Below are 16,482 nucleotides of genomic sequence, written 5' to 3'. Positions count from 1 at the left end.
GGAGTGTTGTAAACTCATCGCCTAGCTTTGCTTATTCTTTCTTATTTTTAAGAAAGTGAAGTTTAAAGAAATTATTTAAAGAAAGTAAAGTTTCTCTTAGCATAGCTTCTAAAAAATAAATAAATAAAAATGATGGGTTTTCAGTTATCCTTTGGAGCTTCATAAAAGTTCCTAAAAAAAAGCTTTGCAATTAATTTTTTAATCCTATTCCACCATAAAGCTCATGCCAATGTTACAGTTTTGCGTCTTTCTCTTTACCTTTCTGCTCAGTGTCCAAAAACGTGCACGAGGGGCAGAGCCACAGCTAGCCCACGCTGGCAGGGTGCATCCAGGCATTTCTCTGCCTGCAGCCAAGGAGCTGCATTACTTGGGAGACTGCAGCTTTTACAGGGGCTGCTGCTGAGCACAGGCTCCTGGCTAACGAAGGAGGAGGGGAGGGATGCTTGCTTCGCCCCTGCACCGAGGGCTATGGTTTACACAGCCTCATTGTATTGCACAGGGCTTTCCTGCCCCGCAGCTTGACTTGCTCCGTGACAAATTATTGCTTAATTGCTGGATGGCAGAAGAAAAGCTTTGCAGCCCTGAGGTTATTCCTAACAAATCGGGTTACAGAAGCCTTGAAAATTATATTGAGCAGAAGAGAAGCACCATGAGGTTTCCTTGGGTGCTTGGGCTGTCTTAAGCTTGACTCAGGCGATGTGCTAATGAGGCTTGTTAAAATGCAATTATACTTTAATGCTGTGGATGCAGAAACGAGGATAATCAGCAGAGAGGTGCTAGTGAAGTTGTGGCGATTAGCGTGATTTATGTGTGTCACTGCTGTGCTCAGGGCCTTGTCCCACTGTATCGTCTGAACACAGGCCATGCCCAAAGAGCGTCCTGTGGGTACGAGGTGAAGGATGACGGCAGGAGGATGGAGAGGTGCAAAGCACAAGGAGGAGATGGGGCTGGCCACAAGGACCAGCAGGTGTCAGGCCCAGCTGCTACAGGGCCTGGAGCATGTCCCCTGTGAGGAGAGGCTGAGAGACCTGGGTCTGTTCAGCCTGGAGAAGAGAAGACTGAGAGGGGATCTCATCAATGTGTATAAATCCCTGAGGTGTGGGAGGCAGAGGGATTTGGCCAACCTCTTCTCAGTGGTTTGTGGGGACAGGACAAGGGGCAATGGCCACAAAATGGAGCCCGGGAAGTTCCGCACCATGCGAAAGAACTTCTTCCCGGTGAGGGTGACGGAGCACTGGGACAGGCTGCCCAGGGAGGTTGTGGGGTCTCCTTCTCTGGAGATATTCAAGGCCCGTCTGGACGCCTGCCTGGGCAGCCTGCCCTAGGGAACCTGCTTTGGCAGGGGGGTTGGACCCGATGGTCTCTTGACGTCCCTTCCAGCCCCTACAATTCTGTGGTGCTGTGACTCTGTGTAGCCAGAGAAGTACCTAGAAAACACAAATATAGATGAGACAAGTGTCCTTCATCAAGGCTGGAGCAGAGGAATCCTGATGAAATGTGACGGGAGTCTGGATGCAAACTGAGCGAGCAGATGGAGATCCAAGGCTGGGGCTTATCAGTGAGGTACAAAACCACCACGGCACGTGGTTTGGGATGTGGACAGCCAGAGGCAGAGCCGAGGGAAGGCCAACAGCCAGGCCATGGGCCTGAGCAACAGCCAGGATAGGAGCGGCGTCTGCAGCAATTAAGGAAGGAGGTGGGGAGGGGGAGGAAGATTAAGAGCTCTGAGCTTGAGCTGACAGCTCGACATCCACGAGATGTCAGGGAGACAGGCAGGTTTTCGTCCGGACAGAGAGAGACAGGCCCGGATGATCTGATCAGACAACTGGAGGGACTGATTTATGGGAGAAGATTAAAAGAGCTGCTTGTAAATATATGTATAGCTTGGCTAAGTGACACCTGAGGGGACAATAACTGTCTACAAGTCTATGAAGGGCTTGGATATCGGAGCCAGGAGGTGGGGGAAGGAGCAGTTTAGGAGTGTAGAATGAGGGTTTTGACCAGAGGCAGTGCAATAAGGTAGAGCAAAGCAGGCTGTATTGTCCTGTTAGGGAAAACACACCCCTGCCAGGCCGTGAAGACTCTTTGGTGAGATTTTGACAGAAACCCGCGTGTCCGTCTAGGTATCTGTCTTCACCCAACTCATTACAAGGTGTCTGTGCGCTGGTGGTTATCCTCACGTCACCTCGGGAGTGGGAGATGTCCCTGTGTGTAAATGCAGACACTTCAGTGCCCTGCGTGACCCTGGAGATCTGACTTGGTTCAAAGACCTAAGGTAATATCTGAACCATTAGCCTGTCATTCCTCCTACTTGTCTCTGTTTTTAAGGGTCAGTCCTATCGATAGGACAGTGAGAAGGAGATCTCTTCTGGAAGGAGATTGCTTCCAGAATCCACCAGTAACAAACAAGAGAAAAAATAAATGGAAATGTTACAGTTCTTCAGACAGTAGCTGCATTTTAGTGGTGTAGCAGAGACCATAGGTTTACTTCTTTCTTCCTTCAAGGAGTTCATTTTTGACCTCAGCAGTCACAGTGAAAGTCCCTGTTCTGACATCCACTTCTGTTTCAGCAGGACCAAAATCTGTGGGGCGCTTCTGAATATTTTCCCCCCTCACCCAATATTGCCAAAAACGAGCCTGAAGCATTGACAGACAGTGGCACACCCAGCGTGTAGGAATCCAACATAAACAGACTTGCTGGTTGTATGTACTTGGACGTGTTAAATGAGGCTTCTGCTTTGATCTTCCCTGCGCTATCCTAAAGCCCAGCAAGCAAAGGCTAAGTAAACAGACCTTTGATTTCAGGGCTGTTTGGAGCAGAGGTCTTGTAAAACTTTTATCAATGGCAGAACTGAGCTACTGGAGTCCCTCTTGGACTGTAGGTGCTGCAACGTGGTTTTATTGACCCTAACGTCCCTCTTTCTCCCCGCTTCCCATAATGGCAAACATCTGGGGACATGGGCCAGCTTCCTGTCGACTGTAGCACACCAGTTTCCCTAGGAGAGGCACCTGCTTATAATTTCATCTATGTTGAGTGGAGCATAAGCTATATTAGATCCTACAGCTATTGGATCCCATAACTAGTGTAGCTTTTTTTTTAATGCATGTCATAAAGACGCCTAAATAAATTGCATGGGACACATCCGTGGGAAACACTCACGTTACTAATCCTGCGTGTTCAACACTCCTGGGTCAGACCCCAGAAAACCAGTACCGGGGCTTAAATATCATGAATGTTACAACAAATTGGATTTTATTTATTTGCTTCCTGTTTTTAGAGCATTTAGTGATTCTCCACAATCACAAAGGTCACAAATTTCCTTTCACGTTCAAATAAACAGGAGGTTCTCCTTCGTGACTATGCCCTCAGAAAAGAGGCAGTAAGAAACAAGGACCTAATATCACACGAGATTTAAAAAATAAAATTATGAATGCTGGCAAATTCCCCTCAATGGATGAAACACAGGAGTTAGTTTGGCCTCTGCTTGCATTTCATTTAATATTTTTCTCTGTCTTTTGGTGGGTTACATGAAGGAGGCTTTGGCTTCCTTTCTACTCACTGTAGAAAAATGATATGAGAGTGAGATCATGCCAAAATATGTTATTTTTATAAGTGTTATCAATTTCCCACTGTTTTTAAAGCTAAGAACCACTGCACTTAGCAATCATGGAGCTCAGGCTGTTCCCGGTGAGCCAGAGCTGCCACCTCTGTTGCTTGGCCCGTTTCAGCCCAGAGCTCAGGACCAAAAGTTGGGGCGTTTTGCTCAGCCCTACGAATGATTGTTGCTTCTTATCACAATAAATACCAAATGCCAGATATGTCAGCCAACCACTCCTTGCCTGCATTGCTCCTGCTGTGCCTTCTGGGGGTAAAGCTGAGACCACTGGCTCAGTCTGAGCTCCTGCAGGTAAGCCGTGAGCCTATTTTGTCCTCTCACTTTATGGCATAGCCTTAAATGACAAACTGCCTTACACTGCCTTTTCTTCCTTGGTCACAAACTCGGCTGTTTCTGTATGTAAAACAATGCCCTATTTTCCGAATTTTGTCTTTTGTCAGATAGTCAAATCCATTATGAGATAAAAACATTTTAAACAACCCTTTATTTGTCGGTGTTTGCTGGCGGTTCTTTGATCCAAAGGGATGTACGGCACTGTTCAATACAGCAAATTGATTTTACACATATCCGTCTTTTATCATCGAATTTTCCAACGGGGTTTCACCATAATCAGATTCGAGATTACCATGGCACAGCCACAGGGAAGGGATTGAAATTTACATGCAATGCAGATGAAAAGATTTGCAACTGTTTAGGAAAGTGCTGATTCCTCCTGGTAGGGCAAGAGGTCCTGCTTTGTCTGACCTTGAGCTTTGACCCCCTGACTCCTCACGTGGAGGTGCCAGCACACAGCACAGCAGTGATTTCCCAGGTGGCCTCCCTCAAGAGCAAATCCAAGTCATTGGAACAGCCAAAACTCGTGTTTCTGTGAACGGAGAGAGTCAGAAATCTTTTCCTGAATGGGGGTTTTGCTCTTATGTGCATCAGCCGGGACAGAGTGTGGCAATTCCTGCCGACAGCCGATGCGATGTGCATGTCGGTGCACACACGGGTACAAAGGGGGATCCTGCAGCTCTGAAATCACGCGGTGAGATGCTGGTTCTCCGTGCACAGCTTTTACCAGATAGCTCCTAGCCTCTCCAGGTTTCTCCCCCACGCACGCTTGCAGGAGGGCAGTGGGGACCCGACATTACCAGACTGTGAGGTAATAGGAGCGCTCGCTGATTGATATTCCAGCGCAGCTCTATCTACCTGATGGATGCGGCGTTACGTGCCAGCGCGCAGCCCGCCAGCGTTACATGTAATTTGCGTTGCAGAGCAATCGATGTCGGCAAAACTCCCGCACGCGCAGGAGCTGCTGACGTTGGGGCAGCTTGAGGAAAGCACAGACAGACACACGCTGAGCTAATAACACGGCATTGGTACTTAATTGAATAGCAGATAATAATTAGCATCATCTTTCTACTCATGCAGATTTATAGAGATAACAGGTTAGCCAGATGGGATGTTCTGCAAAGGAAATCTATTTCCAAATCCTTTGGGTAGCATGGGGAATTTCAATGGGTTTGTATTCCAAATTTTTAGTTTTAGCATTTCAATTGAGTCAGAATATACCCACTGTTGGGTGCTGTTTCGGTAATACTGCTCGTCCTGTGACATGCCACACTGCTGTGTAGGAAAAGCACTTTGGTCCTGATGATGTGAAGCAGTGGCAAGGGGTGCAGCAGAGTTTCAGACACACCAGGTGAAATGCACTGATTTTGTCTGAAGCTGAACAGCCCTGCGACTGTCCAGAAAAGCACCTGGCACTCCTAGGCACAAACCATGGCTGTGCTGAAGATAAATTGAGTTTTAACAGCAAGGGGGTTGGTTGTGCCTGGACTTGGGCAGGCATCTTTGTGTGTTTTAACACTGCTGTGGCAACGAACTGGCATTGATCCATTTGAAGAAAGGGTTATCTGCTTTCTTTGGGTATGTCCTGGAGCTGGGGCTTCAGGTGAGAGCTGACAATACAATATTCTGTAGGAATGAAGGCTTCCTGTGTTAAGAAGCCCCTGCTCCTGCCAATACCAAGCTTCTGCATCAGCTAGCATGTACCTCAGTGTCTGGAGCAGGAACCAGATGTGAACGCTATAAGAATTCATTGATGGACTCCTTGTTTTCGTATGTGGGACACTTGGCATCTCTTGAGTTTAAATGTATGTTTGCACTGAATCAACCTATGTGAACACTTTCTTTTAAATCCCGTTTAAGTCTTTTCCCCTCCTGGAAGAGATGTACAGGCATGACTAAGTTAGCTCGCAGAATGGCACAGCAGGAGCCAATCTTGAAAATGAAATATTTGGTGCTGAGGAGGTGATGTTCACACTCCAGGCGTTTGGGGAGTTTACTCTGGATTAGCTCCAGTCTGGTCATGTAGACTGAGCTCTCATTAATGGAAACCCAAGAGCACAGCTTCTGCTTTTGTTTTACCAGGAACTCTTGTTTTACCAGCTAGCAAATGCTGGCTGTGTCTGCATTAACAAATGCTGAGAATTGGTAAGATGGGATCAGTAAAGCAAAGCATCTGGTGCTCAGTACCTGACACCCCATTTTCAGGGGGTGTTTCACTTCAAAATAGCCCTGGACTGGTCCTGTGTATACATGGCCAGATGAACATCTTGCATTTTAATTTCAAACAAAAGCAGTTCAGTCTGTGTGCTTCAAAACTGCTCTGCGACATGAACCGAGGTGTACTTAGTGGGAATGATGGAAAAGTTCACTTTAATATGCACTCCTGTTCCAAACTCAAATACGGATGTAGGCACATTTATGTAGGCCCTTATGATGAGGGTTCGATCTAGAGAGGAACTATGAATGGTCAAAGGTAGAATTTTAAATTGGTACCTTAGAAGATGGTAGAATGTCAGCTCTGGTTTCCTTTTTTCTTCCTGAGCAAGGTGAGGGTTTTCTCAGTTTACTTTTGGAGTAAGACAGATTTTTATATATACACATTTATACACATTATTATATTATTTACTTTATTTACAGATTTATATATATGTACACATTTATATTTTTCACCCTTTCTATTTTTAATGTATTTTATTTCATTTATTCTTGTCCCAAATCAAAACTGTTTTCATATTTTAGTGATACAATAATCCATTGAAAAAAGATCACTATTGCTTAATCAGTACGCTTTCAAAATTCAGACTTATGTTCATATATATTCATTATAATTTACCAAAATTCAAAAGCAAAATATTTATCAAACTGAAAAAGCTAATATTAAAAGACAAATCTGGGCAAAACTTTGGTTCTTGACAAGAAATTCATTTTCTGATAGAAAACCTTTCCTGCAAAACGCTCCCGTACTGTCTGCTCTGCAGCCATTGAGCTAGAAGTGCTTTCTGTTTTAGAGAAGCCTCCAAAAATATCTTCAGTTTTTAAATACCACGGTGTTTATCTCTTTGTGGTCACCAACAAACAGTTGTTACCGCGATTTTGTGGTGGCCAAACTTAGAAGCCCCCACTGATGAGGACAGAGCAAACTGCGGGCTGAGAGCAGCCTCACCATGTAGGGCACTGCCACTGATTTCCCAACAGCAAGCGGCTTGTGGATATTTTGGCACCGTTTCCTGTTCACAGTGAGTGTTCAAGACCTTTTTATTTGTTATTATTATTTTTTTTTAAATCTGAGTCTTTATTTTGCCTTTTCCACCAAGGCTATTGGGAAAGGCTGATGGGTACCAGCACTGGACGAAAGAGTATCGTTTCTTCTTCAATTTCATGCCTTTGAGATTATTTTGTTTTTTAAGTTTTTAAAGAATATTTTAAGGAAAACCAAATTTTTGGATACAAATGAAAAAGGTCCCTGTGTCAGTGCATGGCCAAGGACTCGCCGCTGTGGGCTAGCAGGAAGGCAAACCTGCTATTTGCAGATCGTTGCTCACATCATTCCCGAATATGGCACGGAGTCAACCATCGTGGTTTCTGTTTCCCTGCAGACATAAACAATGACACTTACAATTTCCTGCTTGTAAGGCTCTCACACAAACATCTGTCTATAAGGGAAATGGCTAATTACTTATTAAACCTTGCACTGTGCTTAGCCTGGGTTAAATATTGACTACCAAAGCTCAAGGGGAATCTGTGTCACCGAACGTGAACCTGGGCATCCTATTTTTGAGGAGCTGTTCAAATAAAAAGGATAGGTGAAACCGGGTGCTGTGTGACAGCAGGGGGACAAAGAATGGGTCAAAAAAAAAAGGGGAACAGATTGTTTTGTAAAGGCTCTGTAGTAAACGACTTTTCTTTGAAGCCTTGGGTTTTGGAGCATGATTGCAACTGGTGGCTTGAAGGGGAGTTTTGTTACAAATATGTGAATTAAACTGAGCTTTGCAGAGTGTCTGGTTTGTTTTGCTAAAAGTCTTGGAGATGGTAGGCGATTTGGCTGGGAAACGCACTGGGCTCGTGAAGCAGGATTTGCATGGTTGGAAGCAGTTGGAAGGGAGGAGTGCAATAGCATTTATGTTGAATATGGGGTAGATTAACCCCAGAAGCTAATTCAGGGCTGCCTGACTGGATTGTTTCCCAGAGAGTATGGGAAGCAAACAAACGCCTTGTGCTGGCAGCAGTTTGCGGTGGAGGCTCTGGGGGTCTGGGTTGGGTTTGGGGAGAGCAGGTTGGGGCTATTGGGCAGGATTTTCACTTGGGTTCTGGATCCTGCTGCCTCACTCAGGCCAGAGGACGTCTGCCTTTCTTCCAGCATCAGGGGGGTTGTCCTGCCTGGAAACAGGAGGCTAAAAAAAGCCTTTTCACTTCAGAAACTTGAAAACATGTTTTAATGATTTATTTTTTTAAATTGTTATTATTTTTTTTTCAGAAAAGGCAAATTAGGAATGTCATTATTCAGATGGGCTTGCCTTCTTGAGTGGGGATGAAAGAGGTAAATTGTGGGGGTATGAGCACCGACACACCTTGTCATACTTCTACAGAAAGTTTTCTGGTTATTCATTGTACTGCATACCTGGAGTGCACCGTCAATACAATTTTAGCCTCCGAGTAAAAATATTAGTCCTTTCTTTTGGCGCAGGCTAAGCCCACTGGCAGCAGCTAAGAAACTATAAATAATATCTTTTCTTCCACGCTAGAAAACTTCTAACATGTGAAGTCTGTTTCTTCAAAAGTAATTTGAAGTAATCCTAACTCTCCTCTGCGTTTGCTACCTCAAAACCTAAGGGATAAGGTTACTATTTTTTGCTGCTGAAAAAATATTCAACAACACTTGAAATTGAATGTCACCCATGCACATTTAATTTAATAAGATGGTAATTTCATGTTAAATAAATACCAACTGATTATTGAAAACATATGCTCAAAGGATTTAAAACCCATGTAAGAGATACGTATCTCATCTACTGTTGTTGAACTATAATAAATCTATGCAATAATCAAGTGCCAATTGTTTAACATACAATAACTATTTTATTAAATCTCAGTGAAATGTGTATGCAGGGCACTTAATTAAATGGAACATGTTCCCAAATATTCTATTTTTTCTTATTTTTGGACCATCTAGAGTAGGAAATTTACTGGCAGCCTTCACCCGAGGGGCTAGTTTTTACTGATGTAAAAATATGGCAAGCAGTTCTTGTGCTATCAATAAATACCCATTTCTCCAGGAAAGCAGCTCCTGCCACAGAGGTAGGGAAGAAAGCAAATATACCACTTTACTTGCCGTAAAACAGATCTGCAAAGCTGTTTTCTCCATCATGTTGTTGGGCTCAGCCGTGCAGCCCAAGCTTAGACCTTGCTCTTGGGAGTAGTCCTCTATTCCCAAAGCTGAGCCTGACCATTCATCGGGCTGGTCAGCAAATACTTGTGGCGTTTTTGTGTTCCTCTCTAAGAGCCTTTGTTCTGCAGAGATGCTGTTGTTTTTTTCTTTAATCTCCTGATGGTTTTTGATAAGCATTGTTTTTGTCTGTGGGCGCCTATGTTTTCAAGCCAAGAGGGACCCATTAGCTCATCTAATCTGATCTCTTTATGTCACATACCAAAGCATGTGGCCCAGTTACCCTACGCTGACCCCCTTTCCTTGGCTACCACGTGCCTTTTGGAAACGCAGACGGTTTTGTTTTGAAAATATGAAAAGGTGTTGGGATTCACCGTTCCTTTGAACTGCTTATTGCAATAGTTATTGGTATACATGGGCAAAGCATTCATCCTTTTATCTCTGTCAAAAAACATTTTTATCAGTTCTACGCTCTGGGTACTGGCTTCCCAGTGTGTGCAGAAAGCCAACACACGCCTTTGAGGAACACCTACTCATGTTAATTAAAACTCTTGCCATCGTTGCTTGTAAACCTTTCCCCTGGGACTTGCTTTTCGGTAGGTGCTTGTCCAGCCCTCAGGGTGTAGTGAGGCCTCAACCCAGCGTTACAACTTGGATGGCAACGTGAATAATGGTAATAATGACATGCAAAGAGGGTAAGAGTGTACGATCCTCATGTTGGTCTTGCAGAGATGGTAGAATTACTGTCGAATGGGTTAAACTCCTACTCCGAGCAGAGTTGTCCAGCCCAGCTTTCTGGCAGTGGATTCCCCAAATTAACCAACTCAGGAAGCAAGTTTAAAACTTGGCTCTTAGATGGTCCTTTCCGACCATCCGTGCTAATTCTGAAGCGTGGGAGAGGTGACAAAAATCGACTTTGGTGCGAGCCACCCTTGCACTAAGGGCTTTGGGGGATCGGGTTTGACAGTGATGAGTGCAGCGGAGGCCAAATGTTGCATCAAGCGCTGATGTAAGAGATCGGGCTCGCACCGAACGAGCGCTTTGCTTAGCAGCCGTGGTCCAACTCCTTCATCTCACTGTCATAATGAAAGATTTCTGTGTTTTGCTCTATCCTCCGGGTAGGACACACATTGTCTGTGGTACCACGGTCCCTGATGTCAATTCCTTGCGTGCATTGATGGGTTGTTTGGGTGCTTCATGGTAAATGACTTTGCTAATTTGCTAACACAGCACTTCAAAAGAAATCTTATCTTCATGGAAAGTGAATGTGTTTGGTATTAAATAATAAAATATACATAACCCATGGGGCTCTTAAAACTTATTTGACTTCTTTATAAACTTTACAATACAGTATGTGGATATTATAAATTACTTTCCATTCCAAGAAACTGTCCGGGCTGGTTGACCTTCCTTGGAATTTCCTCCTTGTAATTATGTTTAATGTGTTAATAAAGTTCACTTTGAACTGTATCATGGCAAATGGTCTCATAGGACATGGGTCAGTGCTGGTGTGTTCACCATATGTGAAGCTTGAAGTTAGTGTGCAGTTTAGTTCAAGGAGTAACAAGGCTAAGTCCAAACAATTGTAGAAGCAGTATCTCCTCCCCAGGTTAGCAGTAAAAGGGGTTCATGGAAAGTTAGGAATGTGGAGTGGGAAATCATTTAGCTTTCACTGCTAGGTGTTACTAAATTATAGCGCGAGGTTCGAGTCACTATCAAAACACCATATATCTAGAGGCTTTTCACACAGAGCTATAAATCATGTTTACTACATGTATGAGTCGAACGAGTGCATGAACTTTGCGATGCAGTCCAGGAAAATATAATTACACGTGTGTGTGTTTTTGACTGTGAGAAATGTGGACAGGAAGCTCCGGTCTATTCCACCGTTGTGTTTTAAATACACTTCTAGAAATTGTTTTTGCTGCTTCCTGGAAATAGCTACGTACTAAAGCAGAGAGGCTCTTTTGGGTTTTACGTAGCCCCTTTTGCTAAGGAGTGGGAACCACCAGCCCCTCCAAGGCACTGGGGGGAGGAAGAGCAGGAATGCTTGGACAGCAGCGTCAGCAGCAGAGCAGCAAGTGGGGCTTTTCCATGGTATAAGATAGTGGATAGCAGAATCGCAGGATATAAATTGAAAATTGCCCAGCTGTTCAGTAAGACAGGTGTAGGATCTGTCTTTTATATAATGGAACAGAATGGAGATTCCAGTTGCTTGTATTCGTAAATGAGGCAAATAAATCTGCACACTTGTCTGCATGTATATGAGCAGAAATATTTAAAACAAATGAGGTGATCACAGCATTTCCTTGTTAATGTTTGACTGAGCTTATATGATCCTGAACAGAAAACTTGGCATCTGGCTGGGATTGTTGGTTTCTTTCTGGGTGTAGTTGTATGCATTTGCAGATGGGGAAACTAAAAGCAGGAAAACAACTTGGTGGAAAATGTAGGATCTGGATTGTTTAAATTATATTTTAAGCCTGATTGCACCCTGGCCCTTGGAACTCCAGGCATGATCCCTTCTAGTAACTAAAATGATTTGAATGGTATGGGGCAAAGTTATATTTAGGTCGTATTTGGAGAAAGAATAACAACCAGGCGCGGGGGGAGGCAGCTGCATTCCCGTCACTTCTTCCCAAGTCACATCCACGGATGTCAAACCCCACCCTTCCCCCTCAGCCAAAATATTAAGAAATGATTCTGTCGAACTGCTGGGCTGAGGACAAGGGGGACTGAAGGAAACCAGCCCCTGCTGGGTTCGTGTCGAGGTAGGGCTTAATTTATTGCACTAGCTCCTTCTGTTCTCGCAGGCTCTGAAGTCAGCTCACCCTCTCCAGTGGGGCTTGGCTTAGAGGGTGTTTCTCAGCAGCGCCCTGGAGCCATAGAGAGCTGCCTCTGCATAATGGAAAATTGCAAGGAACAAGAAACGGGGGTTGTTTACTCTCCCTGACGACCATAAAAATGTGCAAAAATCTGAACCAGCAATTTCAGTGAAATACCTACCTGGGGGCTTGGTTGTGGCCTCTTCTCCCATATCCCATGGCAAAATGCTGCCTGAAGTTCTCTCTGTCTCCAGGAGCATCAGAGGTTGCAGATTCTCAGCGCTTACACAAGCAGATTTTTTCAAAAAGCACTGCCCAGTGGCTAAGGGGGGTATGGAGGGGGGTATGGAGTAGGAACTCCTTGCCCAGGGTTTCCAACCAGGACCCACGAGCACTGATCTCTCCTGCTCTGTCTTGAGAGGACCCAGTGCTGTGCCTTTGCCTGTGGGTCCTGGGACATGGCAATTGGATCCCCCAAATGGCTAGGATAAGGATAGAGGGACTGAACTGGAAAAATTTTATATATTGGCATTAAAAAAAATCTGTGTTGGTAGATGTCTGCATTACAGATTTTAATAATATGATTTAACAACGTGATTTCAGGTTTTTAAACAGTCCCTTACAGTGTTGCTATCCAGCTCTTGTTGTGCCCTATGTAGCTATAGGGGGATCAATCCCAAAAATACACCGGATCACTTCTGCTTGTGTACAACCCAAAAGCTGGGGTCTAGGATGGCTGAAACTGACTGAATTGCTTGAGGAGCAATTGCATCCTCTTTGTAAGTCAGCATTAGGGTGCGGGGCAGAAGGCAACAGCAGCCAAAGGATGGGGAGTCGACGGTGCTCAGGGTTCAGCCAGTTTTTACCTCGCCGGCAGCTGTAGGTGAAGCAGCAGGTGCTTTCCTGGGACTTTGCCTCTCTGAGCAGCTGTAGAAATGCATCCAGCCTGGAGGGCCCTGGGCTGCACGCTGGGCTCCGCTGCCATGCCACCGCGCTCAGCTGTGAGCACACGTGTGTCCCAGCCCCGCGCGAGGCAGCCGCCGAGGGACGTCCCCAGATCAATGCCGTGGGAGAGCTGGCAGCTATTGGCAACCCCCCGGCTTGCCATGGGGCAGCTCTGCCAGGTGGGGAGCTGCCTTCAGGACCCGTGGTGCGGTACTCAGCATCTTTCTACCGCATCTTTTTACCCACTTCATTTAGCAGAAGGTGGAGCTGCCATACAGCAGCCCAGAAATTAGATTCAAGGAGGATCTGGGCAGTGTAATGCACAGGCTCGGAGGGGGCGTACTTTTCTGTCTGCATGCTGAGGGATTTCCACGGTACGTCATGCAGCACAGGGGATGTTGCAAAGGAGCCTTTCTGTAAAGCACGCCTCCCCTTCCCCTTCCCCGCTGCCTTCCCTCGAAATACTGCCAGCGCGGAGTGGTGAGGTGTGCCAGAGTGTGTCTTGCCTTGAAAAGCATTCATCCGTTCCTGGTGCAGTCCCAAGGCAGGGCTGCACAGATATGTAGTGAAATAGGACCCAGGAGATGCCTGTACATTAGAAAGAGACAGAGAGCCGTGATGGTATCAACATTTGATTCTGCTGTAACCACCTACAGGAGGTCCGGCTATCGTGGGCTTGCCAGGGCCCCTGAAGCCTCTGGCACGTGCGAAGGCACTGATTACAGAGAGAGGGTAGAGCTGACACGGAAAGTTATTGCTACAGAGAGAATGGGTAATAAAATAGGAATATTTACAGCACAGATGAACAGAAGTGAGGTTTTAGCGTCTACGTCCTGGGGCTGTACTGTATTGAGAAGTGCAGAAAATTCAGAAGAATTACCAGCAGGAAAAAAATGTTGGGAGAATTTGTTACTCTTCATCCTGAGCACAGCACCGGAGGGGCTAGCGAAGGGGGAAGGGGCTGCAGAGGACCCCACAGGCGTTTTTCTTTTGAGGCAGAAAGGCTCTGAGAAACGCACCCTTTCCTAAATGTCATGGAGGTCTGCGAGTAGATCCTGTGACAGAGAGCGATCCAGCAATTCCTCAGAATGAAAGGTCAATCAAAGGAAAATGGCATTTAGGAGGACCAAGCTTATCGCTGACCCAACCATGTGACAGATCCAGAGGCGACTCCGGTGCCATCGGGAGAGCCGCTTGTGCAGCCCGCCCCAACGGGGCTCATGACGTGACTGGGAAACTATCCGATTCCTCCAGGTCTCAAAATTCATCAGGAGTCAACCTGAATGTCGGAAGGAAAGGGGTTTTGAAGGAGCTGCGGCAGGTTCCCGGGCTGGGAGGAGGGCGCTCTCTCCCCGCTGTCCCTGCTTGCCCCGCACCAAGCATTTTTCCTCGGCACTAATTATAGGTCTGCTTTTGCAATTTGAATGTGCACAGGGCAGTATCCTGGCTTGCAAGTAGATTGTAAGGAAGCTGCTTTTAAAGCGTGACTTGGTTTGGTAGGGCTCTAAGTCAGAAAGGACCTTTCCAGGGGCCAACCCAGAATTTCAGCAAAGCTTGGACTTGTTTGGACACTTAGGCTTCTTTACACTGAGTAAGATGCTGCACCAGGTGAGGAACCGTAGCAGAATTTGGGCTGAATCCTCATCCAGCATCAGCAAACTCCACTTCATCAAAGCCAGCAGACACAATCCCTCCTGATGAGCGGATCTCCTCTTAAAAAGGTTCGGCAGCAGGGCTTGTGTCAGATCAGCATTCAGAGGATTTCGGGATTATCTCCTCCATCCACAGAGCTCCTTGGAGATCTCCCACACTACACTGGTACCAACAGTGCGATTTCCCATGCTTAGAAAGCCCTGGCTGGGCAGGATTTCTCTTGGTGTTGTGCCGGTTCCCTTGGAGTATGGGAGGGCACCACCACCTCCAGGACTGTGTCCCATGGGTGCCTGCAGAAGGTGTGCTGGAATGGGTGTGATCTTCCCTTGGGACTGACTTTTTCAGAATAATTGCTCTCAAGATCCCCGTGCTGGGACTTCAGCAGTTCGCCAGAACGCGTGTGTGTCTAAACTAAGCCCCATTGCCTTAATCAGGCTCTTAGTTAAACTAATGAATGGGTTTCAAGCTAGTTCATGACTCTTTTCTCAGCTTGAGCAGCACTTCTGCTCACCAGCAAAGCTGCGAAATCCATGGGTGCTCTTCAACACGAGCAACTGCGGCAGCAGCTCTGCAGTCATCGTGAGCTGGACCGTACGTGCTGCCTTAGTCACGCTGGAGAAAATTCAGGCAGACACTGAAATAATAGGAATTAGTCATAAGCGCAAATATGAGCTTTGTAGATTATTCCATGTGGGTCCTGTCCGGCAAAACACTAGAAATAGAAATAAAACACGAAGGAGCAGTTTCAAATCCCACAAACATCTTGTGGGTTTGGGTGCAACTGAGCATCAGCAATCCTTAGCAAAACATTCTGTCCTTATGCAAGAGCAGGGCGCTCATTATCACACCCATTAATACGGGATTCTGGGAAAAGCACTGCTATTGCAGTTGGAGCGGGGAACTTGTGCAATGGACTGATTAAGGAAAATGCAGATGCAGGAAGAAGAGACTCTTGCTTCAACTTTTTGGAGCCTTGGGAGGAAATTTTCAGGTTGAATTCAGCTACGGGACCATTCCTGCTGTTTTCATCACTTCTTTTTTTGTGTGTTGGCCTGTCCGAGTGTGTCCTGTTACCGCATGGCAAACAGCGTGTTCGCTCTGTGGCATTCCAGGGACGCTCTGTTTTGCATGAAATGATCACCTTTTGCAAAGAACAAACATTCGGCCGTCAGGCCAAGCCAGCAGGGCTGCCAAGGCAATTTATCAAAATATCCTCTTTTGGACTATAAGCCGTGTTAGTGGCTATGCTGTGCCCTTCAGTGAAGCATTACCCAACGAGCACTTTATGTCCGACAACTGCAGACTTACGGGTCTCAGATAGAGCCCATCTGGTGACTATTAAAGGGAATTACTGTACATACAACATGAAAGGATTATAACTTTTTTGTTTTTTTGAGGGGGGGGGGGCAGTGTTTTGTTTTAAGTACCAGCACTGTTACTAATTTTGCCTTTAGGATTGGTGTTAAGTTTAAAATAACTACAGTTGCTTTACCCAACACAGCTGAACAGTTTGTATACAGGATTCCTTCTTACTGTAGGAAAACGCGGGTGTTTTGGGAAAGGAAGAGAGGATCAGAACCAGGCTGGTGGGTGAGAGCTGTGGATTAGCATGAGCTGCTGCCGATGGGAAAGCTGTAGCTCCAGGTCTCACACAAACGAGTATCTCTGTTGATGTATCCCTCCATAATCACCTGCATTTTCGGCTCTGTAAGAGATTTTTGGTAAG

At 45.8% G+C, this 16,482-nt stretch overlaps 1 protein-coding gene and 1 long non-coding RNA gene across 5 annotated transcripts in view; one reads left to right on the top strand and one right to left on the bottom strand.

The window, feature by feature from the left end:
- FGFRL1 (fibroblast growth factor receptor like 1) overlaps positions 1 to 16,482 on the top strand; it is a 176,110-nt gene that overhangs the window by 65,213 nt on the left and 94,415 nt on the right. The gene's annotated exons all lie outside the window — the stretch shown is intronic.
- Positions 1,953 to 16,482, bottom strand: part of LOC308194327 — a 32,237-nt gene continuing 17,707 nt past the window's right edge. The window contains exons 2-4 of the long non-coding RNA XR_013950445.1: positions 5,768 to 13,691; positions 2,186 to 5,711; positions 1,953 to 2,083 (exon numbers count right to left, since the gene is read on the bottom strand). This is a non-coding gene — a long non-coding RNA (uncharacterized lncRNA). The remainder of the gene's footprint in view (positions 2,084 to 2,185; positions 5,712 to 5,767; positions 13,692 to 16,482) is intronic.

The sequence above is a fragment of the Anser brachyrhynchus genome, assembly GCF_964034855.1.
Source record: "Anser brachyrhynchus genome assembly, chromosome: 4".
In the NCBI taxonomy this organism is placed as follows: domain Eukaryota; kingdom Metazoa; phylum Chordata; class Aves; order Anseriformes; family Anatidae; genus Anser; species Anser brachyrhynchus.
The sequence above is the reverse complement of the archived record's forward strand: the minus strand, read 5'-3'. Positions and strand labels throughout refer to the sequence as shown.